The sequence below is a fragment of the Larus michahellis genome, chromosome 13 (assembly GCF_964199755.1).
Source record: "Larus michahellis chromosome 13, bLarMic1.1, whole genome shotgun sequence".
NCBI classification, from domain to species: Eukaryota; Metazoa; Chordata; class Aves; order Charadriiformes; family Laridae; genus Larus; species Larus michahellis.
Genome location: NC_133908.1, coordinates 15875255 through 15900159, shown reverse-complemented (window position 1 = coordinate 15900159; position 24905 = coordinate 15875255). Strand labels below are relative to the sequence as shown.

The 24905-nt window shown below is 44.7% G+C and overlaps 1 protein-coding gene across 10 annotated transcripts in view; it reads right to left on the bottom strand.

Annotated features, from left to right (window-relative positions):
• Nucleotides 1–24905, bottom strand: part of ARVCF (ARVCF delta catenin family member) — a 269139-nt gene that overhangs the window by 167331 nt on the left and 76903 nt on the right. For all 10 annotated transcript variants that reach the window (XM_074606704.1, XM_074606706.1, XM_074606709.1 and 7 more), the window contains one exon: nt 1987–2052. The gene's annotated coding sequence lies outside the window, so the exon portion shown is untranslated. The remainder of the gene's footprint in view (nt 1–1986; nt 2053–24905) is intronic.

Here is a 24905-nt window from a genome sequence, read left to right as displayed (position 1 = left end):
CTTAGTCTGTGAAGTGTTATATCCATACATTTATCAAAAATTATATTTATTACATCACTGCAAATAGCAATTTTCACAACTAAGATTCATATCTCTGTTGTATGAGCTTTTTATTCATTGGCTTTTAGCTCTATCAAAATTTAAAGATTTGGGCCAAAGTTTTCCCTGGCAGATCTTCTCTCAGGCTGAACTTCTCCTTTAGGAAAACTTCAGCTAGAAGAGCTCGAGCCTAAAGCTAGAGCTTCAGCTCTGGAGCCAGAGCCTCTGGGGCCGCCCCACTCCCTGCCCCTCTCTTCTGCCCGTAAAACCTCTTCCGACTTTCACCTCAGCACAAGCCTCCAGTTCAGCTGGACAAACCACCACATGTAAACTGCGTCTTCTGTGCCGAGGTTGGCCCTGATGTGAAAATCGGCTGGAATTGGGGAAAGTATTGGATTTACGGGGCCACTATCACTTGTCTTTTGGACAGATCGTTTTCCTCCAGGTAGCCATAGTCAGTCACTGACCTCACCCCTTCCAAGGCTCACCTACTTTTATGTCTTTGACTAAATCTTAATGCTTTTTGTAGCTTATGTCGCCCATCAATAATATTTCTTCTTTCCAGGAATGCACTTATCATTAGTGCCTAATTACAGTTACTTGGAAGCAGAAATATTTCTTCCAGATCGCTGAAGATCTGCTCCAAGAACCAACTTTCTATTCAAACATCCCTTTTTAACGACCATTCTGCTGTGCTGAGTGGGAAAAATAATAATTTTGCTTTAACTGTCTAGCCACTCAAATGTTTAAAATGAGTTCCCTCCATTACATCAAAATGAAAATCCTGCACTGTATAAATAGGAATGTATTCCAATTATAATAAACACTTTTAACTCATTTCATTAAGACTCTGTAACAGAGGTAAGTAGCAAACAAGTCAGACAGTAAATGCAATGTAAACTCTGTTGAGAATCCTTCCTGCAAACAGCTTTGAAACTTTAAATGGGCTATATGCACTTTTAGCTTTGACATATATAAAAGGGACAATATTTAATCTAAAAATAATCAAATGAAAATGGAAAGAACTTTATAAAATATCAGTAAGATGACACTAGTTATTTGGAGGATTATTTTTGAAGAATGCTTGGCTAAAACTATAATCCACCTACACTGAGAAAAATAAAGCAGTACACAGAAGGGAGTTGTATTTCAGGGAAAGAAACAACAGTGGACTTTAATATTTAACCCCATCGTCGACCACCAAGCCCCCGGATTTAACACGGACACACCGAGGTACTGAGGTGAGTTCACAGCAGCTGAAAACGCTCGTGGTCATCCTGGGAGCCAGCAGAGGACCTGCCTCTTCCTCTCAAGAAAGGCTGAGACAGCTGGCAGGGAGGGAACAGAGCGAGGAAGACTCATCTCCAGAGCAGGAGATTACTGCCGAGGTGGGATGCAGGACGTGACTGCAGCCTTTCATCTAGAAAAACCCCGGAGAGCCCGAGCAAAGCTGGGAACGGGAGAGGAAGGGAACGCTCCGAGTCCACCTGCTGTGAACGTGGCCGCAGTAAGGGACGGTCCCTGCTCCGTCAGGGGTCCCATGAAACTCAGGGAGGCTTTCCATGGTAGAAGAAGGGAGACTTGGATCAGAGGTGGTGCGAGGTCACAAAAGAGAAAACGGTCATCCCTGTTCTCCTCAGCCAGCCCTTGAATTTGAGCCTCGCCAGGGCCTCAGCTCTCAGCACAGCACAGAATTACAGGGGTTCCTGGCCCAGTTCCACTGGTTTAAGATTTATCGTGGGTATTTCCTTCTTTCTGCCCCTCAACCATTCTAACACCATTTTAAAACAAATTTTAGTAGGCCTTCCATAGCACGCAAACTAATGAATTTCTGAGAGATGTAAAGATAATTTAAAAGAATAAAAGGACAATGATTTAAGAACATACATAATGACAAAGCAGCAAAATACTCAAGAGACGTGGTGAGCAGCTGCAGAAACACAATACCTTTTATAGCGTTCCTTCCGTGTAGTGGCTTTAAGATAGAAATTCTTCCTCGGTTCAATGATAACTCTGTCAGAGAAACAAAGAAAACAAAAAAGACATTTTTATTCCATCTAGGGGAAGTAGGAAGAGGGGATTATTTTTAAATAACTGATAACATTTACATAATACAGTGGAAATCTGTAAGTTGTATCTCCAATTGGTTCCCCTTCCCTTCCCGAGTCGTGCTGGTGTACAAAACGTGTTACACCTGACATCTGTTCCCCCATCACCTGAAACCCCAAGAAAATCCCTCAGAACTGGAGCACAGAAAGTAAACTCCTCAGGAAGAGCTCACCTGGCTAACGAGCTATTCCTGTCCCCTTGATTTCTGTCCCAGCGCCACCCGTATGTGCATATATCAAACATTACCAAACTTAGCACTTAATCCAGTATATATTTAATTCCCCATTGATTCATAGATTTAAAAGCCAAAAATGTTTCCTTCGTAAGCATACACCATAGCATTTCCAGTCATCCAGGTCTAAATACCATCTAGTGACTCTAAAAATGTCAGCTGTGGCTACATAAACACACCTCATCCCGTTTGACATTTTTTCTTCTAGCAGCAGGAAATCAGGGAAATGAGGGCAGGAAGACATTCACCTTTGGAACTCACCAGACACAACTCAACAGTTTTCAACATCTCATTTTCTGTTTGAGCTTCAGCTACTATTCCCATTAAAGCATTTTTTATCCCAGAAATTTCTCGTGCAGATGACAAGCAGGACCCCGTGTCTCGCGTTCCCGGTCTCCTCCTCTCTTTCTGAGGCCAAGCCCCTTTGGCGCAGGCGATTCCTGCGGATGGCCCTGGCTGGGTTCCACTGGGGCTGGAGCTGCCCCGTACGCCAGAGGTGCCACCACCCTTCCGCAGCCCCTTGGCCTGGAGGGTACGGCAAGGCCAAAGAAATCCCGTCCTCAGTAAGGAAAAACCTCCTCAACCCTTCCTACTCGCTGCAACCCAACAGCTGCTAAACCCAAATTATACAGCTCTGATGAGGGTTTCTTTGAAGCCTAATTTCTTTTAGCTTTTGTCTCCTAACAAGAAAATGACTACCTCCTCTAAGTAGGCTAATTTTATTAAAATATTCTCCATTTTTAAGCCAGAAATAATTCATGATCTATGTTTAGTGTCACCTGGAGCAGACAAAAACTACTGAAAAAATACGTTGCTTGATTTTTCCTTCCTCCTTTTCCACCTGTATTTTTTCTTTTAGTTGATAGTCAAGACGATAAGCAGCCTAAGGCGTGTGTCCTGAACTGGGACATCCTGGGCAAGACCCAGATCCACTATAGCCTTCATGGATGTCTGTGGGCTATTTAACCTTCTTCTATCCTATAATCTGGGAAGAACAGCATTTTCCTATTTCACAAGATCTCATAAAAAAAAGGATATATATATTTTATATATATATATAAAAATTAACATGAGGTACCAGGTTCTTCAGAAAAGAAACACCCTTCTAGTGTCTTCTAGTGATAGTGATATTTGTATAGTTGGAAATTTAGTGTTGATTGTCAAGAAAAAACGACTTGTCTTTCCAATACAAGTCTAATAGTTTCATTTTATTCTTGAAGCAGAATTTTTCGTTAAAACATTCAATACCTTGTGTAACCAGGAAGTTTATCAGTAAGATAAGAACAGAGGATGTCGGCGGGTCCGGGGGAGGCCACGTTGCCACCACAACCACCCACCCTGCGGAGAAGGGAAGAGGTGGGCGAGGAGGAGTGGGGACAGCAGTTCAAGCCCCCACGGGCACCCCCTGGCGCAGGACGGGCACTGTTCCCCCTGGTCCGGAGGGTGCTGTCTGGGTTACGGCAAACCACCGGATCAGCTGGTGCCGACAGACCATGCCGTTCCCACCGTGCTCCCATGGGTGCCGTCTAACTGACACTGGGCAACCAAGGGTGGGTTTCCACGGGCTGGTGCCAGCCAAGAGCTTCACCCAAACTCCTGGGAAGCCTGGAGCTCGCCGAGGCTCCGAGGCTCCGGGTGATATTGCAGAGTCCCTTTTCCAGCCCTCGACTGCTCTCCGTCCCATACCATGAACTGCAGGGGAGAGGGAGAGGGGAAGAACTCACCAGCCTGGACCATATGACATTTAATAAACCACCTGTACTGCATTACCAAAGTGCCGCTTCATTCCACTGATCCACTTTTATTGCTGATTTTAATCAAGTATCTTACAGCTCTCAGATGTGAAAGGCAGAGAAAAATCTGTAATGCCTTTTCAAATTGCTTGTTATCTCTCACTTGTAACTAATTACCCCAGTCACACTGTTAGAGGCTCTGAGTGGTTTTATGCTTGCTCACCAACAAACGACTAAAAAAAAAGAAATTAGACAATTAGTCTCTAGCTATAATAACTCATTAAAATAAATATTTTCAGAATAAGGAACTTAACAGAACATCGAGACACTGACACTGCAAAATGCATGGGAAAGTAAAGCATCCACCAGCACACAATTTCTCACCATTCACTGAGTTCCACAATTGCATCCCAACCACCACTTCGTGCTTTTCCTACTCCAGTGAACATAATTAGTTTTTAAAGCTTTTTTTCTAGCGTGATGAGAATGTGAGTAGCTTGTTGGACTACAGGAAAGCTTAGGGACAAATTCTGATGCTGCACCATCCCAAGTACCTTCTCGGGCCCTTACTCAAAGAGCTTCCGAACAGGCACGGAGTTCTTGGAAGCCCAGTTGTATGAGAAGCAGCCTTCGGGGGGGTAAAGCACGGGTGAACCCACCCAATTCCATGGTTCCTGCTTGGCCTTAGGTCCACGCCGCGCTCACTGCTCGTTAGTGCCGTGGAGCCAGCGTAACGCACACCCACTAATGAAACACGTACCACGGCACCGCGCGGGTTCTCACCCACGCACAGGAATAGCCACAGTTGCAACTGCCAAGCGCAAGGCGAGGAGTAAGGTCCACACTAAGTGAGAGACCCCGGGAGGCTGTGGGGAGACAAGCAGACCGCTTCCCCATTCAGCTGCGACCCTACTGTGAGCACGTAGTGCAAAACCATGCCACGGGCATGAACAGAAAGCCTGGATCTTTGGCTCCTTCTGTCACTCAAATGAGCTTCCCTCTGGAGTTTCTGGCACTAAAATAACTAATGAAGAACTTGGATGATGTAATTTATTTGGTAACAGAAAAATTACCTGCAGATTCACAGCTACAGCCCTCACCGCATACTTACAACCCAAAATCAGCCTTAACAAACTCCTGTTTCTCTCACTTACAGCAGCGTGTCGCAGGCAGCACAACTTCACGAGAGTTACACCAATGGAAAAGAGCTCTCTTGGTCCCGAGTTAAGTTTGTCCGTCCACGTCTTGTGCGTATTGACTGCAAGCAGCTCAGACCCTGTGACTGTAGGTGTTCCTCAGCAGGAGCTTTGTCGCAGATAAATCTCCAGAAGCACAGGCGGAGCTGGGCAGTATTCTTTGCATCTGCTGTGATTTATTTTTCTGAACCAAGAGACAAGGAGGTGAGGAGGAGGAATTTTTTCCCCTAAGCTCCTTCTTCCTTCACTTTATATCCTTATTTGCTAAGCCACTATCTTATTTCACAGAGAAACGTAAGGTATTCTGACAACATAGTTCTGCTTTTATATGAGATACGAGAGGGCAAACGTGAGGTATGCACATCATACAGCTCCGTGTGTGGGTACGCACCGTCACAACTTGCACCAGAACACCTGAAGCGGCCGCGGGAAGGGAGGTCTCTCCGCGTAAAGGTGTGCTACAGACGCAGCCACCCCCAGCACGCTCCACAGCAACCCTGCGCTCCCGGCGTACGGCCCTCCAGCCAAGGAGGCGGGCTGCCACCTCTGTGATAGTCGAATATTTACACTCCGTTATCTGCAGAAATTTATTTAAAACAGCAATATTTTTTGTGTTACTCATGAGCGTCGAGTTCCCTTACAAACTCCTGCTCATTCTTAATTACAATGGAAATCAGCATGTTAACATCGAGCGAGCATCACCTGGTGCGGCCGGCGGAGGCGCGGGCAAAGTTTGGGCAGAAACTGTGGCAAAATGCCCAAGAATTTGCAAACGCTGTCGAGGAGAGACAGGGCCCTTCCACACGGGCTCTGGGCAACAGCCGCTACTGCCAGTTCGCTGTATGTAAATATTACAAAAGCAGTAAAGAGCCCCTGTGCCAGCACACAGCCCTGTCACAGATAAGAATCGCGGCTTTTAAAAACATCCAGACCGAAAAGGTACAACCGCCCATGAAGAACGTCGCTCGAGTCATTACATGCCAACAGTGATGTAAATCATTCGTTAAGGAAACGACGGCGGAACTAACTTTGGCAAAGTAGATGCACCCATTTCCTCGACTACCTTACTGTGTTTATCGATAAAGACACGGCATATTAAAGGAAAATTTATGAAATATAGAACTACAAAAGCCAACGCACTGTGATTCCCTTTGATGTGCTGTGATATAGGCAAGTAAAATTAAAGCTTATCCTTTCTACTGCAGGAAATGTCACAGACGTTTGTGCGCTTGGTAAATTAATATTTATAAGAAGCCCAGACAGTTTAGTGTTTTTAATATAGGACTAGGATTTTCTCCTAAACATCAGACAGAAAAGTTGCATTAAAACTGCAGTTTCTTGATTGCCACAAACCTCAATGACAGTATTTCCGAGATTTGTTTTCCATCATGTCACACAGATTAGCAACTGTACACAACCGGGAGATTTGCAAAATCCACCCAATAGCCATGAATTATACATTTCTAACTCTTTAAAGTTAATGCATAATAATCTTCCTATCAAGAGCCTGCAGACGGCCGCTGCCACTACACTCTCCCAACATTTCTCACTACAAGCGAGAACAGAGAGACGCAGGGACGCAGAGACCCCAGTGCCCCGCGGGTGCAGCGGTATGTTACAGGCACATGCGATGAGTGAGGCTTTGCCAACAACATCGCTTCATGAATTTATGTGGCAATAAAATTGCAGCCAAACACCTTTTATAAAAAATTTAATTTAAAATTATGCATAAGAATATCACACCCAATTAAATTAAAAAACACAGCCCTTGATCACCTTTTATGCAAATTTTGGGAAGGATTTTTTGTTATATTATATGCTAATATGGAGTTTCATTTAATTTAGCTGATGAATTACCTAATTTCGTTTGCCGGCATACTAAGGATATCCCAGTTGAACATGGCAGCTTTTCATGGGGGAACCAAAGTCGCCTTACATGCGTTACAGAAACAGGATAAATTTATTTATTTTAATTGGAGGCAAAGGTGATATTCCAAGAATTCATAATGAAATTTAATCTTGAAAAAAGAAGAAAAAATGAAATCCGGTTTTAGTGATAAGAGAACATTAGTGGCAGCGAAGACCAGACCGAGCGCGGGGCTCTGGCTGCCGGGGGCTGCACTCTGCAGCGAGAGACGGAGGCAGAGTCTCCTGAAGACACACCTTTCGGTTCATGACTGTAAATAGAATCCCAGATTATTTTTTTAATCTAGGCTGAATCACCCACCTGAACCATTCACCGGGTAGGAATTTCAGTAACACCTCCCAAACCAACATTTTCACTGGGCAAGAACTGGCAGTGAAAAATCATTCCTCTTCCAATCACATTTGCTGAAGGCTCTTGGGCTTGACACAGATTCTGCCCCCCAGAGTCAATCAGTAAAATTGATTTACCATTAAGTAAATCTGAGTAGAGGTTTAACTGCAATTCTTAACACCTTACACTTTTTTTCCCCAACATTACAGTATACACCAACTTGTTCAACTCCAAATGTAAGCTTGGCATTAAACCAATAAACTTGAATTTGTGTAAGAATTATTTTAGATTTTAAAAACGTGCTTTGCAGAAGAGCTGTTTTCAAAATAAAACAGCAGTTTCTAATTAGTAGTACTAGTAATTGTATTCCTGTTAATTAATAACTGTATTATACAGTGAATTTACACGATGAAATTTAATTTTAGTGTTTCCAAATGACAGAAATACCATTAAAGTGTTTTTAAAAATATGAATTTTCAGTGCAGCCATCCCCAAACATAAAAATCATGAAAAGCCAAGTGATCTTTGCGTATTGAATAGCTGTAAGTTCAGCGTTAGACAGCTTCCTAACCAAGCGAGAGGTCCAATTCGCAGGCTGGGGGGTGAGGAATGGCTTCCGCGCTCCCTTCCCGAATTCCCGGGGGGCGCGGGGCCCGGCAGGCTGCAGCCCCAGCAGGGCGGGAGACACCAAAGGAGACCAGCGGAGAAAAGGAGAACGGAGGAATCTCAGGAGTACGGGAGGGAAGAGGAAAGACACGAATTGTTTCATTCGCGTGTGGACAGCCCAGGTCCAGGCTGGCTGCAGCCTCCAGCTCTGCATTCAGCCAAGGGTTTGCACCGTAATTTCTTGAGGCGACATATTCAATTCACTGTCATATTTAATTGAAACAGTAGACGAAAAGAACCGAGAAATTAAGCTCTCCCATTTGTCCCCTATTTGAAAATGTTTTGATGAAGAGGGGAAAGGTCTTGCCTAAAAAAAAAAGGGAAGTTTAATACATGCGTGTCACAGCGACTCTACTGGGTTTTGAACTCATTTACTGTACAGTCAAGCGATAAAGTTCAGGGCGTCTTCAAATGACTCCTTCAGCACGGACTTCGCAAGGCAAGCTGGAATTTTTAGAAGTAAACTATGAAAAGGAAATCTTTGTTGACAATTTTAATTCCAAAAGAAAACTGCGATTTACCGTGAGCATCTGCCCGTACTCCCCCAGCAGCGCCCCGCGGCAGGAGTTCCGCTGCCATCACAACGCCCAGAGCCCTGCAGCCGCCCCCGCCAGGCGTCCGGGGGGATCTGACACCGGTCCAGCACCTTAACCCCGCTGCACGGCCAGTGCCTGACACCCGCTGCCTCGGCGAGGAGGCTGGCAAGCTCACACCTCTGAACAAAAGGCAGCTACCGCATATTTTGCCAAGCTAGGACATTTCTTACCCAAAATGGGCACTTGAAAAAGGTCCCGTCCTCTCTGAGCACACTCGCTGTGCCCAAAGACAACAACCAGCCTGAAAGAAAGCTTTACAAATAACAATATTTTGTGAATAAAATTATAGGGTAGCCTAGCTTAATTTAAGAACTATATCTTCTCCATAAATCTGCATTCGTACTGGAGAGCCTTCCTGGCCCATGCTGATGAGGAGAGCACTGGAAGCGGTCACTAACGCAATGGTCCCCGAGGCCTGGGACTGGCGTAAGACCACCTGCCATAGGCAGACAGACTGACAGACTCCCGTTACACCCCGACGGAGTTGAAGAAAGGAATGTGCAATACAGGTAAGGTTGGCGAAATCACGTACGGAAGGAGAGTCTGCTGCAGGTCGGAGCCATGAGTGAGCAGCCCATCTCCCGAACCTCGGAACCAATCCTTGACGCGGCGATGCCACCTCTCCTCCTTCGGAAAGGCAGAGGATGGAACGAGGCCTTACTCACACCTCCAGCTCTCACCGTTATTTACATGAAGCAGGATTGTTTGGTTTTGTTTTGTTTTTTTTTAAACAAGAACACAGAAAACTCGTTTGACACAAGTGGCACCTGCGGAATGCCGAGCGCTCTCGGGGCCGGCAGGAGACGCCCGCATCTTCCAGAGCCAGCGGATGCACGTGTACGCAGCTGGACATCCCAAACTGACACACCACATGCAAACGGTTAGGAAACCAAAACATACAAGCAGTCAGATTATTTCAGATGTGCTGGCATTTTTTTAATTTCATTTTATGTTCCACAGAAGCAGTGATTTTACTAATGAGGTTTTGGCTAGTGGAAACTGCCGGCATGTGAAATGTGTCACCTGGGTGACAGTGAAAGACTGCAGCGCGTCTGTCTGACTCGCGCTACAATTATGTATATTCTATTTAATTGCCTAACAATGTTTCCATCTGTCTTTGTTGAAAAATAATTCACTAAGTTCTATTTATTAACGATGACCTAAAGGGAAAAGTTCACATGAAGAGCGAAAGTGGGGTCTCTGCTCAGTCGCGCACCCAAACGAGTGCGACGTTAGCACAGATTAAGATCACTAATGCAAATTGCTTCAATAAAGCAAGGTGAAAATTAAAGGCGAAGTACTGTAGCAGTCTCAAATGAAAAACACTTGCCAGGAAAAGATATAAATAGCATCCAAACCCGGTGCTCTGTGAATGCAGAAGAGATGGCTAGGAAGAACACCTAAGGGGAGAAGAAACCAATCCCTGGTAGGTGTCAGTAACCCCTCCCGGCAAGCCGGGAATCCGCACGCAAAGCCGACGGCTTCCTGAAGAAGGAAACACGGAGACTATCTGTATTCCAGTCCCAGAACTCTTACAAACCACATGTGTCATTTTACCCCCCTCAGGCTACCAGGCAGTCGTGTTGTTCCGGCTATTTATAGAAATACTTGGCCAGTTCTTCCAGTCCCCAGGAGAAACAGGAGCAGCCTGTAAATGTGCAGTATCAGCTTCCAGCAGGAGGTGCTGCCGCAGGCGCCCACGGCTTATGGAAGTACCTTACGTTAATTGACGCATGGTAAATACATAGATTTATAAATGTAGCTTGTTTCCTAGAGCTTTCCATTCGTAAGTTTAAGGACTGCAGAGTGGTAACAGTTTGTTGGGTTTAATCTGGTCTTTAGACACTAAAAATGAGTTCAGCCTCTTCTTTTAAAAGGATTACAATGTGAAAGCGGGAGGAATTTAGTCCCCCAGACACTGACGCAGAATTAGTTGCTTTGCCATAGTGTTTCCTTTTTTACGGTGACTGTTCTCATCTCCCTTTCATGTACTACTGCAGCCCTTCTGATATAGAGAAGTCCTACAATTCTACCGCAAAAAAGTTGAAACAATTCCTTAGACCCACATGGTTTTATCTTTAAGGCCAATGAAGGGAGATTAAATTCAATCGTACTCCTAAAACTCTGACGTCTTGCTAATTTCAAGCAACTTCTTGTTGCCTTTTCTAAGAAATATTGGGGCACGATGTGGCTAGAGAAAACCTAAACAAGAAAGTGTGTTAGGATTCTGGGAGTACAAGCCGGTATTAAAAATTAAAAAAAATAAAAAAAAAAACCCAAACCCATAGATTTCTTTCAAGAGTTGCCTGATTTTTAAAACCTGCAGGCTCAGACACTAGGGATTTGGCAATTACAGTAAACTGGTGAATCTCGTTCAGTGACAGCCTGAGCTCACAGGGTCCCAACCGCAGCGTTTCGTTACCAGTGGGGACACAAACAAGAGACCAACGACGCCTTTGAAAGGCCAAATTAACCAACCAAATACCGGTGGTACCGGAGCACACGCTGGGAATCCCCGCAATGAAACGTGCTGACACCACGCAGCCGCGTGACGGGAGGAACGGAGGGACAGTGGCAGGGAAGGGGCTCCGGGGACCCACATTCCCACCAGAAAGAGAGGCACAAGCGCCAAGCGCGAACCAAAGTGCGTCTGGAGCTGAGGCAGAGATTCAGCAGCGCCCCAACGCCGTATTCAGCCCCCAGCGTGCCCCGGGATAACTCGCCTGGATAAATATTAGAAGGTATGAGGTAGCAATGGACTAATTAATATTAATTACTATTTTTGACACCCGATTTAGTGACTGCAGAGAACTTTCTTTGAGGCTAGGCAGAGGAAAAACAAGCAGAAAAAAATACACGCAAGCAGGGAAGCAAGAAAATGAGGTTAATGGGGGAGAAAGCACACACTGAGTCTGTCCTGCAGAGCTACCGCTTGGTCAGGAAAGGGAATAGGGAATTAACAGAGAGAAATAAAGAGGTAAACAATTCACATATACTTACACATAGCACTTACCGTGCTATAGTTCCTGCTGGTCGTGTTAACAGTAGGATTAACACACATTCCTGGTAAATGAGTAAGTGTGGAAGCGCGTTGCTTTTGAAATTTCTGTACTTAGCAGTATACATTTGATGTACCTGTTGAATCAGTTTTTCAGTTCCACATAACCTTTCTCCTTTTGTGACGTGGGAAACCCCAGCGCAGGAAAAAAGCCGGCAGATCTCATTTTGGCTCTGCCACCTGGGACCGCGTCCCCTCAGCCAGCACCAGGTGTGGCAAAACGGCTGAACAGTCCTAACCGGGAAAAATGGAGAAGCAATAACTCTACCACACGAGTCTTATTTGCATCTTAAATATTTATAATCTTCGGATTTAAGAGGCAGAATGTGGCCGCACATCTGTTCGTTTAATCTGAGTGCATGCCTATGAAAGCAAGCAGATGAGGAACTGCAGACAGGCCGGAGTGACGCCCCCGCGCCGGGGCCGGGAGCCCCCGCATGGCGGGCAGGTGCCGTGTTCCTCCTCTCTCATTACACGATCCCTCCCGAACGATTCACTGACCTCTCTGGTTTCTGCGGCACTGAAAATGCAGCAGAGGATTGATAAGGCCAAAAATACTGGCCTCAAAAAACCTCAGCTCGACTAGTTGCTTACTAGGAAAAAACCCCACAAACCCGAACTTCATACAAGTACCTTGGGAACCAGCAAGGGATTCTGACTTCAGTCACGAGTGTCGCAGGCTGTAGGTGCTTCTCAGATCTCAAAACATACAGAAATGAAGTGGATCCTATAAATATAGTACCAGATATAATGACACCATAGCAGCCTTGCCAAATTGCACAAAAATATACTTGTCTGCAACCTGCTAGAATAATTGTAATGAACCAAAAAATATTAATTTACTTGATGTCAAAAAAATGTAATCACCCTGAGCAGGCTGAAAAAAAATTTGCAAAGCTTCTATATATTAAGCTGCTCCTATCATGCTAAAAGCTGCTCCTATCATGCTAATACGCCTCCACCATAAAATAAACCAAGCTGCTCTTCTCTAGGCCGCATCTAAGTGTGAGGTTTGTGGTCCCAACAAAGGGAGACGGAGTTGTCCCTGTGTCCAGAGGCCACCCAGACGCTAACGGAAAGCACAGAAGCAAATATAGCCTCCGTGAAACCCTGCTATAAACAGACTTTGATCAATAGTACCAGAGTTTTAATAACATAAAATGAATTTTACGTTATTAAATAAAATTTAATTGTCCACAAAAATGTCCATAAATTTGTGTAAACTTTGGTAAAGCTATAGCATATATTTTCTTAGAGTTGGTATATGCATAACCTTATTATTGAAAAACCTAATAGCCTCTCCAGCTCCTAACCACAGACGGCTCTATATGAAGGCAATGGGAAATTAGATTGTCCAAGAACTACATAATTTCACTCTAGACGCTAATTAAAAAACCCCACTAAACCCAGGGAGGTTTAAATCGATATGCGAATAAAAGTTCACATTTAGGTGGGAGCAAAATCTAAGGCCAAGGCCACAATAAATCTTAATGTTACTCTGCTTGTGTTCGCTGGTGTTGAGACCTACAACTTGTAACCCCTTTGCCGGTGGCAGTCCCGATCTCACATTCCTTTCACGAAAAGTTCTTTCAGAAGATGACCGAGCTTTCACTGGCCTCTGCGATTCACAGCTTTGAAGGGCAGATTTTCATTGTACGCGTGTCAATCATAAACCCGTCCAATTGTCATGGAAACACACGGTCACTCCAATGTAGAGTCAAATGATTAACTTGGCTGCTGGAACAAAAGTTTTATTGCTGCAATTTACTGAAACTGCCTGGTTTGCATATATGAAGCTGAATGGAATCACGGTAACGGCCGTGCTGCTGGACACAGTGCTCTGCCAAGTCTTAAATGGATTTGGTACTTACATTCTCTGTAGAAAACATGTATTATTCTGATTGTATTTAATCTGGCAGGACGTTATAGGGTATACTTCAAGTCTGTAAGACTCCCATGTTTTTGTCCGTCCTCAAACATGACTAATTAGGTTAATTGGGTCAATTGAGAATTTAAGGCATAAGCGAGGCACATCAGGTGTAACATACTGCTTTGACAAGAAGTATGGTGATTCTTATAATAGCAAGGAACGGGACATCCCTATTTCTTTGAGAAGTGATTTTCAAAGCCGTCACAATAGACGGCTCACAATGGCTTTCCCAAATCAAGGAACCTGCTGCCTCGGCTGCTGCCAAAGACGTGCCGGGGAGGGAGGTAGGGCCGTCCTGGCACCGAGCAGCGCGGTCCCGGCAGCATCCTTCTGCCGGCTGGGGGGCAACGCAGAAACACAGAGCCCAGCTCACCGCCCTCTTCAGGTACCTAAGCACCCACCGATTAGATGAGTTAGTCCCGACTCCTCAACAATTTACAACAGAAAGGCAAGTAATGCAGAAAACTCAGAGGAAGCCTACAAGCTTCCTTATAGGTCTTCCCAGATCTTCCTGTGTTCTTTCTTTTTTTCCAGGTCTTTCAGCTCTTAAATTACTGCCCTGAACCCCAGCCATTCTTCCCCGTCTTACAAACCTAAGCACACAGGTTACGTCTCCTGGTTCGCTACCCATGTGTCGGTTGGGTTATTCGTTTTTTCATTAATATTGTGAATAAATTATAGAAGCAGCACACACTATTTAGAAACTGGTGAGCCCATGTAGTCAGCAACTGCGATTACAAATGCCACGTTCCTTACTGACACACATTCACTGGGCCACGTGTATGAAGAAGCAGGCGGGCTCCTTGCTGCACAGAGTACGTGTCCGTCAGCCGCAACGCATGAACCTTCGAACCCGAAACAAATGATTTAGCCCCGGAAGCAGGTCTGTAGAACAGTGGTCTGCCATCAAAAGCCCGCCCGTTTCACGGGCTGCAGCTATCGACGCTTTTCAAAACACAAATGTCAGGAGGCTGCTCGGTCCTTAATATCTGTGATGACACAATCGTGCAGACTTTTAGGCTAACTCTGACTGTGAGCTCCATTTCAGGAGCCGGCTGTTCTAATGAGTATATATAATTAAACACATTCATGCATATGCCTATGTAAGCTGGATACAATGGAGACGCCACAAACGCAGAATTCTAGCATTTCTTTTTACATCTTCATTTCTCAGCTGCACCCAAGTCCACACATGTGAAAGACTGAGGAGAGGAATGTGAAGAATGTGCCGTAACGTTTATTCACGGGTGCCAGAAGGGTGGCACCCAGCCCTCTCCCAAAGGCTTACGGAAGAGAAGACAGACAAGCGTGTTACAGAGAGCAGCGTGCACCACCGCAACGGCAGCTCCGGCCCCACTGAACTGAAAGCGTGAAATATATTAACCCCTTTTAACCTCTTTCCGAAATCTATCACTCAGTTATGCCAGAAGCAAAAAAACCCCAAGTAACGTGATCTAACGTCTTCCTACATTCCAAACGGACAATTTGGGAAGATAATGAACTCGCTCAATTCCTTGTCACGGTCCTTTTCACGACGTGCACAGCCTGCTTCAACTCTCAAGTTTCAAATCCCTATGAAAAATTGAAATACTGTCCGACGTCAAAAAAACAAGTACGCTGAATACACAAAAAGCAGAATAAAGTTTTATAATTCTATTCATGACTAAGAACTTAATTAAATACCACCATTAGCACCACAATGGAAATATTTTACATTTATAGATAGTTTTCAGCTTGAGACTTGAATGTATTTTCCAAGGGAAGTAAAGCTGTCAGCAGTATTGGCTATTGCAGACACACCATAATGTATCCAAAGTAAAACGCACAGCAAAACGTGGGATTAGAAATAATTTTTTACTTTCATATCCATATTCCTCCTCTCTGATCCCCATGCTGAGTTCTAAGAATGGGGCAGCTCAAAAAGGAACTGAAAAAATTCCATTAAAATTCAAACCTGTAGATAACAGTACATACTTCCACATGCATTTATCATTTCCCGCACACACAAACTGGTGTGTTCAAACACCTTTGAAGTCATTTTCAGAGCCTCTGTGGGAATTCCGTAACTCTCGTCCTCATTCTCTGCGGCTGAAGGCAGCCACCAGGCCCACCTCTGCCTCAACAACCAGCCTCAGGATTTTAACTTCAATTTTCGCCCAACTACGGCAGATAAACATACAGCCTTACGCGCATTAACGAGTCTGCTTCAAATGATAATGGCACTGCTGAAATCTTACCACATTTTAGAAGAGGAACAGATTTTTTTCACGCAGTTTCTACGTATCTTTAAACTCAGCTCTTTCACTTCAATGTATGTAATATTCTTTTTCATTCATACACTAACCCCAGTGATTCTTCATATCACAGAAATGAAAGAGATCACACCAGCTCCTTCGCTGTAAAATTAGACAACCTTAATTGGCTATAAAAGAATTAGACTGCAGAAACTACCCAGGCTACATCTGGAGAGCTGGGGATAGAAGAGAAGGACGAAGATTTTGTTTATCGGAACATAAGGCAGCAGCACACAACTGGATCAAACACCTCATCAGCGCAGGAACCGGCGGGCGACAGCCTTTGGGTTTTTTGGTCTGAGGTTTGATTGTTTTTTAAGAAAAGTGACATTTGTTCCTGTCTCGAAAGCACGCTGCAGCAATACTGAACTCACCACGGAGGGAACGTGTGGAGAACGACCTGGGGTGATGCTCCTCACAGTGAACTCAGCCACACTATCTCCCCTCTGTTGATAAACCACCAGTACTTCATGTTATAAAGCTTTTTTTTTTTTTTTTTTTTTTAAGTCTCAATAAAGTCTCAGTGGTTACGAGAGGCAGACCAGGACCCCTCACTCTGCGTACGGACGGGGGGCGATGGAGAAAACCAAAGCAACCAGAACTGTCGAGCTGTATCTGAAACTGCAGGACTTCTTGAACTCTCAGTTAAACGGAAATAGTTAAAGCGATTTTAGGGGGCAGAGGAATATTTTTTCATGATGTAGACAAAAACATCTCCAAGTGAATATCTGATCATTTTATGTTTCCAGTTCATTAAAGAGGATGCAGTTAAATCAAATGAGGTAAACTGGGTACGGCGTTCATCTTGAATCATACCTAATAATATCAGTTACCCAGTCATAGCCCTGAAATTTCATTCCCCTGCCACAGCTCTACGAAGTTTTTACATCTACTGCAAAATTGTGTAACCTTCACGTTATTCCTTCTCTATGTAAAACTGCTCTTCTGAGTCCAATTGAGAAAGAAATCGCATCATTAAAAAAATCCTATTTATCCAGAAACACATGAACAAAGCTAAAAATGTCACTCTAAGTGCTGTGTTTTCCTTTCAGTTTATTACCCCAGTTTACCCAGGCTCACTCACCATCAGCAGCCCTCGGACTGCAATTTCTCCACTCTTTGTTAATGCAGATGCTGCCCAGGACAGCGGGCACTAGCGAAGCTTCTCATTACACGGGGAGCTATTCCCCTTTGTACTTGAGATTTATAAATAACTGTACAGACCGTATCAAAATTTACTTTGAAGAACAAAGCTCTGAGAGTTAACACGTTTCATTAAATAACGAGAAGAGAAGGGATGCAGAGTCGCAGCCTGTACTGGCGCCGTCAGTCCCGTGGGGGCCGGGGACCCCGGCCACGCCAGCGCTGCTGCCCCATGGCCACGGCCTGGGCGGGGTGAAACTTCACGCTACGACATCTAAAAATACGGAGAGGCTGGAACAAATTCAACATCGATGCAAGTCTACTCAAGCACAAGCCTGCATTAAATATTTCAGCTATTGCAGTACTCCAGACTCCTGCTCTCTTACAGCCGCCAAGGAAAAGCGGAGACAAGTTTACGGCGGCACCTTCTCGGGGGAAGGTTGGGCACAGAAGGAACGGAGGCCGCTAGCCGGGATCAGGCACCTAGGTCTCCTACTCCAGCAGCAGCATCTGTCCTACGGCCCAGGCACTACAGGGCTGCAGAGGAAGAGCTTTCCGAACTCCTCGCAGCACGGCGCCGTACAGTGGCTCGCTGCCAGAGTCCCGACCGTGGAGTCTTTCCATCAAAAGACTTCTGCAAGGGAAGGCAGGGAATCACACAGTCCACAATGGAGCGCCAATTACGCATTTGTGGGATGGTTCCGAGCGCTTGGGTACGGAGGGTGTTGGTTTCCTGCATATTTCCTCTACTGCATTATATTCGTTTTCTCATGGAGAAATGGGCAAAGCGGCGCCCGGTTTATCCTTCCTCCATTCCACCAGCCCAGCGCTGACCCCAGGGCTCCCCCTTTTTTCTTCCCAGTCTCCTCCTTCCCACGACAGCTGGAGAAGCACAGAGCTTCCGAAGAGAAACGTGAAGCACATTTTGGAGTACACTGTATTTTTAGTAAGCTAAACAGACCTAAGCCATATGGTCCTACGTTTTAATGTGATGTAATCTAAAACCACTTTTTATTTTTATTTTTTTTTACAAGCTAAGACAGACCTAGTCTTTACAGTACTTTGCACCTTAGATGCATCTTCTAAAGCGGTCTGTTTTGCCGGCAACCAGCTTCTGGTAATTTGTTCTGGATGTTCCCCAGGACAAGAAAGAAACTGGTGTGCTGCAACCCCAGACATCACCTGGGACTTCCGTAAGGCAATAAAAACAACGCTCTGAACACATCCCTGCACACCTCACCACGGACGAGACTCATCTAAGGCGCTCCCCTGTAACACGCCTCTATATTGAGCTGAGTCCTTCTGCCTCCGTAGACATGGAAAAAACACGTTGGTTTAAGCCGACACAGCGAGATTAAGTTTGGATTTCAAGTCCCGGCCCTCGCGGTAACTTCAAACATCAACCAGTCGGCCATAAACCCCCGTCTCTAAGACCCAAACGCAGTCCTGGTCCATGCCTGGGCATCAGAGGTGCTACAAAAAAACAAACAACAAAAAAAAATCCCGTAAAATTCACCTAGCACTTTTTTGAGGCACTGTATCACAATTTCAAGCCTTTGTACCTGTTTTTAAAAACAAAATAACTGAAGGGAGATTAAAAAAAAAATAAATGACAGGCTGATTTTTGTGTGCTAAATCCCCCGTCTTTGCAATATATGTAATATACGTCTATCTCAGTCAGTGTCCAAGATAAAGCGGTCCAAACAGATAAACGTTTGAAAACTGTGAACTTTTGTTCCATTTTTGCCTGTCATTTAAAACTTTGCGCACTGTTTATTCTGACTCTTTAAAATTGGAATAATTCAGAAAATTAACGCAACAGTCCTTGCAAAATCTTCTTTGATAGACAGTACTTTGAAGATACAAAAAACTCCCAAATACTATTTAACCCCAGTGATGAAGCCACTGCTATAGAGGCGGGCAGCAAAAGCCTCAAGCAGCATCGCACTCGTTTGGATTGTTTACGAGAGAGATTTAATTGCCACAGCAGCGGGTCCTTGTGCCGATGGCACCGCCCGGGCGCTGGTCCTGCCCGCAGACGAGTCATTGATGGTCAGACCTCGTTACCTGCCCCTGGGGCTTCAGAACATCTGACCATGCAAATGATTATTTTATCCCTTGTCGTTTGGTAGGCTAGCTGCATCTTGCACTATGTTGTCATGAAGAGATATTATGTCCTCTTTTAGCAACTCAATATACCTTATAATTACAAATTATTTATTAATATCCCTGTACCTGTCAAGCCATTAACCCCACACGGCACAAGTGAAATTAGATCTGCCAGGATCTGTTAAGATAGAGTAGGGTCAAGACTAAAACTTCTTGCAGCTAATCTTAATCTTTTATGGCCGTCGCTTCACATTTTGGGGTCAGACTGCCGTGAGGAACGTCAGCCCCTAAGAGCGAGCGGCCCACCTTAGAACCCGGACAAATGTCAACCTTCCTTTGGGCGAGTGCCCCAAATGGGGGCAGCTCCGGCGTTGCCCGTGTCGGGCAGCGGCAGCTCCTCCTGCTCCGGAGCCCCCTGCCCGCTGGGGGAAGGAAAACCGCTCCCTCTGTGGGGAACAGTGACGCTACCAACCCTCGGTAGCCAACGTTACCAGAGGATTTCTATTATTACTTTTCTATTAAACATTCATGTACGATGAACTGTTCTTAATGCTGTAGAAAATACACGGAACACGCCTAACTCCAAATAACCTGGCGCTTCTGAATAGGTCTGGCCTTAGAGTACATATGGGAAAATCATAGGGCAGCTAGGAGATTTTAGTCTTAGTCATCATAATGTCCATCAGAGGACCAAGAGAGAGGAAAAGGAAACCAAAGAGAATATAAACCCATCTCTTGGTTTTAATATTTTTAGTTACTGATGGGCTTTACTCCTTAGGGTTCATATCCCCGCCCCGCTGAAGAAGCAAAGTAAGATTTTCTATTCTTTAATTCAGTATCCATTTAGCTCAACTGAAGGACCGTCTCCATAAAATTCATGCTTCTCTCTTTCTCTATAAAATTCTGCCACTCGTGAGCAGACAGAAAAGCAGAAGCAGGTTAGGACGGAAGGGATGCTCTTTAAAATTAAAGAGCAGAGGTTTCATCGATTAGTGCCTTGAAGCAGATTACACCGAGCAGCCGCTAAATCTGGGTAGAGCCGCTTTGAGACGACCCTCCTTTGCGAAACGGACTTACAGAGCGTCGGCAGAACTTGTATTGTTCTTTTTAACCTTATAGTTACAGCAGGTTTAGAGCCATTGCCACAAAATATTTTACAGGACTCTGGGCGATTTAATTGTTCTCAGTAGTTTTCATGCTATTTCCACTTCCTTAAGTATTCAGGCAAACAATTTTTTCCAAGAGAATGTTTACAGAAATGCTAACAGTGAGTAAAAATTAAAAATATATTTGGAAAGGCAAGTTTTGAATCATTAACAAATTACATATGTTGCATGAATGTTACGGCTCATGCACCTCATCAAGTCCAGAGCAGCTTGAATTCTGAATGTTAAACATAGGTTGTGATGATGGAACAGAAATCGACAGATGCGAAGAGAAGAGAAATTGATACAGGTAAATAAGCGCTACCTGATACAAAGAGTAAATGTCTCATCCTTTCTAAGAAACACCAAAGGCAAAGAGATCAAACTGGCTTGTGAGATACTGGATTTTGAGACAATAATATGAAGACACCTCCTAGAAGAAATAAGGGAATGAAAGTCCCCTGACAAAGGACAGATGGGTTTGTGTCTCCTCATCACACTGGATAAAATGCTCTTCAGTGCCAAAACTGGTGCAGGTCCACTCTAATCTGATCCTGGAGTCTTAACACCCAGGAGCGATGCCTTCGCTGAGGGGAGGGAGCGAGCGACGCAGAGCGCCTGGGGCCGGACCAGCCAGGAGGGAGCAGCTTTGGGGTTTCCAAGACCGCTCCGAAGGCTAAAGCACAGATTTCAGCAAAGAGATGCAGGCAAAGATTTTTAAACATTTCTACAAGTGGAACAATAAGGGAAATGGGCAACATATGAAACACACATTGTAAGTATAACAGAAAAAATTACCTATTTATTGGCTGAACCTCTCTGCAATATTTTAAGACTATATTTTCTTCCTTCAGGTGCAGGAACTGTGAAGAGACATGACTTCTACCTGTCACAGGTCCTTACCAGATCTTGCACAAGCTCAAGCCTACCGTAGTCCCTCTTACTTCCCCTCCCCTGCATCCTTTCTGCGCTTTCCCGAGGACGTTGCCATGTTTGCACATTTCCCCATATGGAATTACAGCAAGTAAACAGAAACGGGGAATGAATCCGCTCCTGCAGAGGGACACGTTGCTCCCAGATCAGAAGGACAAGGGCTGGTTTCTGGCAGATGCTGGAACACCGTTCACTGGAGGCACAGCAAGCACCACTGTTAACACCCAATAATGCTTCATTGGGAGTTTTTGAAGTGTTACAGCTTTTTCCAGCCAGCACAATTCTTGTTCTGTGTCCCTTTTTTCCTCCCTTTACTTTCCACAGAGCACCAGAACTAACTCAGTAACATTTTGGTTAGAGGAGATGTCTTGTTCCAGCCTGTTTTCAGGTTCTGTCCCACCCACCCATTTCCCGAAATCCCTGGAGGATTATCATCCTTTTCCCCAGCTTATTTTCCCCAAGAAAAACGGAAAATGACAACATGTTTCTTGCCTCATCTGTTCCCCACTGGTGCCGAGCTCTACAGCTAAAACGCTCATCAGAGCCAAAAGCTCGGGCATGACTGAACTTTAAACGAGCTAAACATCAATTGTTTTGATGTATAGCCCCAGAAGACCAAGTCAATCACAAAAGACTAAAGTAAAAATAATTTGCCATTCAGAGCTGTCTAGAAGACACGCCTAGCCTGAAAAATATATATATATATATATATAAAATCAGTATTAAGCAGATTGTGTATTTGCTTCTGTTGGACAAAATGGCTTAAAATCCCATCTTCGTAGTGGTCATATATACGGAACATCCCTTGCTCCATCCAGGCATTAAATCCAGGATTCCCCCCACGCCCCCGTGCCACCCCCTGGGGAGCCACTGGCTTAGAGAGGCACCGAACACCCAGCGTCTCGGGCCGTGCCAGATCCAAGCAGCTCTGTCACTGGCTGTCCCTGGCACCTGCTTGGGAGCCCCACCAGAAGCACATTCATCAGTTCAATCCTCGCTTATAAATAGATGCTGCAGATGCGTTTCAGAGCAGATCGTGCTTATTTTCCACGTGAGAACTTTGCACCTTTTAGGTAAGGCACATACGTGAACACAGACCATTAACAGAACAGCTTAAGAGATGCGATCTGGTATGTTTTAAGCTACACAAGAACTTTTATGACAGCATCAAAACGGTTGTTAGATTCAGCTGCAGGTTGACACACAGAGCCCGGTTTTCACTCCTGCGGTACGTTGGGAGCTCGGTTCGTGTGGCGGGCAGCTCAGAAGGGACACTGCCCCGAAGGAGCAGCCCCTGCAGAGGACGCGCAGCAGAGCCCGCAGCCTCCCGCTAGCAAAGGGCTGTCTCTCGCTCCTGCCCCAGGGATCCCGCTTCCAGCCGCTCAGACAGGTCTCTACATCACAAACAACAAATTCACTTCCCAAAACGAAATCGTCTCATAAATTCCAGCTATTCAATACTGTAATTGTATTTCTGTGGCTCAGATTGTGGCAACAGGGAACGAAGCCAGCAGGAAGAGAAGGCTAATTGTAAGAGGTAAAGTTCTCTTTTATACTGAAATCTTTTTGTTATGAATAACAGACCCAGAAAGGAAAACAACTATTGATGAGTCAGTGATTGAACAAAAAGGTAATCATTTGCTGAGGTCATTTAGTTTGTCAGTACTAAAAGATTTGAAAGCTTCTAATTTAGTTCTTCACAAAAGAAGTTCCCTGCTGTTGACAACTTCACAATGAATTTTCAGCATTTAACTTCAAATCAAATCACTACCGTAGCTTAATACTTCTTTCTCGGGTACTAAGTCAAACACAAAGCTCAAATCCTGGACAGAAAGCATCACCAGCTATTGACGGTTTAGGCGATTTCTTTGTACAGATAATAAATCCGAGTACATATCTCAATCCAGCACCTGAAGTCTGATTACAGAAATATCCTAAGTATTAGTCTACGCACTCAGTGGAGTTCTGCTCTAAACAACATCGACATCGATCTAAATCACGTATCCAATGGATACACACTACTTTAGGTGTCTTTTGCTTCTGTTTTAGTAGGTGCAATGACAACAGTGGTCACAAAGGTATTTAAGAAGACAAAAACCCCACAGCTAAGTTTCTGCAATGACACAGAATGCGATCCATCTGCTAACACCTGACACCTGGTAAGTTCACGGTGTCCATGAAATGTATTACTATGTGTATGTGCGAGGAACATCCATATTCTTGGCTCCTTACTCCCCTATAAAACAGGAGAGCAGAATCGCTCTCCTGAGATTCATAAACAGATTTTGATTTCATCCAGGAAAATCTCCATCTTTCTCTTCGCAACAGAAAGTTCTCCACCTCAACTCATCCTTCAATATAGCAGTTCTTCTTCAGTGTTCATGGCTCTGTGGATGCTGCACAAAGTTTACATCACGAGACACACAAAAAACCCCAAACCCACAGCCAGCAAGAGCTTCTGAGAGCTTGTAAAACAAAAGAAATTAAGATACATTTATAATAAACAAGTGTATCCTTTCCTCCTTTCTTACGGGTTCCATAAGAGGTATTTTATTTCCCTCTGTATATTCTATGCTTATGTGTACCGCCAGTTCCATAAGCCCTGACTCAAAGAGAATAACTTCTGCTAGCTGAAGAAATCAGCCCTGCCTACGGTCTGGGAGATTTGCCAAAGAAAAACAAGCTCCATGGTAAAGGTCATTAGGAATGAGAGGCGTTCCTGACACTGTGCTGAGTCCAGAGAGTAATGGTGGGCAGGATGCAGGTAGGGGACCAGCAGGCATCAGTTCCAGACTCTTCCACTCATGCTCTTCTACGTCTGTTCAGGGAATCATCCATTTTGACCTGCTTTTCTTTTGTTTTTGATGTCACGCGCTACAAACCCCAGCATTATGCTTAGTAGGGCAAATCTATTGTCCTGTGCTGGAAATCCTCTCTAATAGCGTGGGGGATGCTCGCAGCAAGGGCAGTAAGTCAGTTGGCTGCTGTTATCATCAATCAAGCATGAAGGCTCTGCTGCTCTGCAGCCTGAATTCTTTCTCTAACTGATTAGTCATACAGGCCAACGGTATTACCGTACTGCTTCCCAGCTCCCCTTACAGGACTCCTCCATTCGGAGTATTAAAACTCCCAGCTGATGAGCTCAATGTTGCACGACACACGCTCTGGAGAGCAAGGCGAGGGAGCGAGGCTGCACGGAGAGAGGAAGAGACACGAGCCCTGTGTCCCCACCGATCACCCTGCAAAAACGAGTGAGGGAAAGCTCGCAAATCAATTCAAAAGCAAATAAAGCAACAAGAGGCCACCAAGACGAACACCCGAAAGCTATTTTAAAGTTCAGAGTGAATTAAATATGCAAAGAAATGAACCACAGCACGGAAACAATCTTACTGGCAGAAATTAGCATTACTTTTCCTTTTTGTTAGACAACTGAGAAAGGCGTTTCAGGCGAGTATCAGTAACACA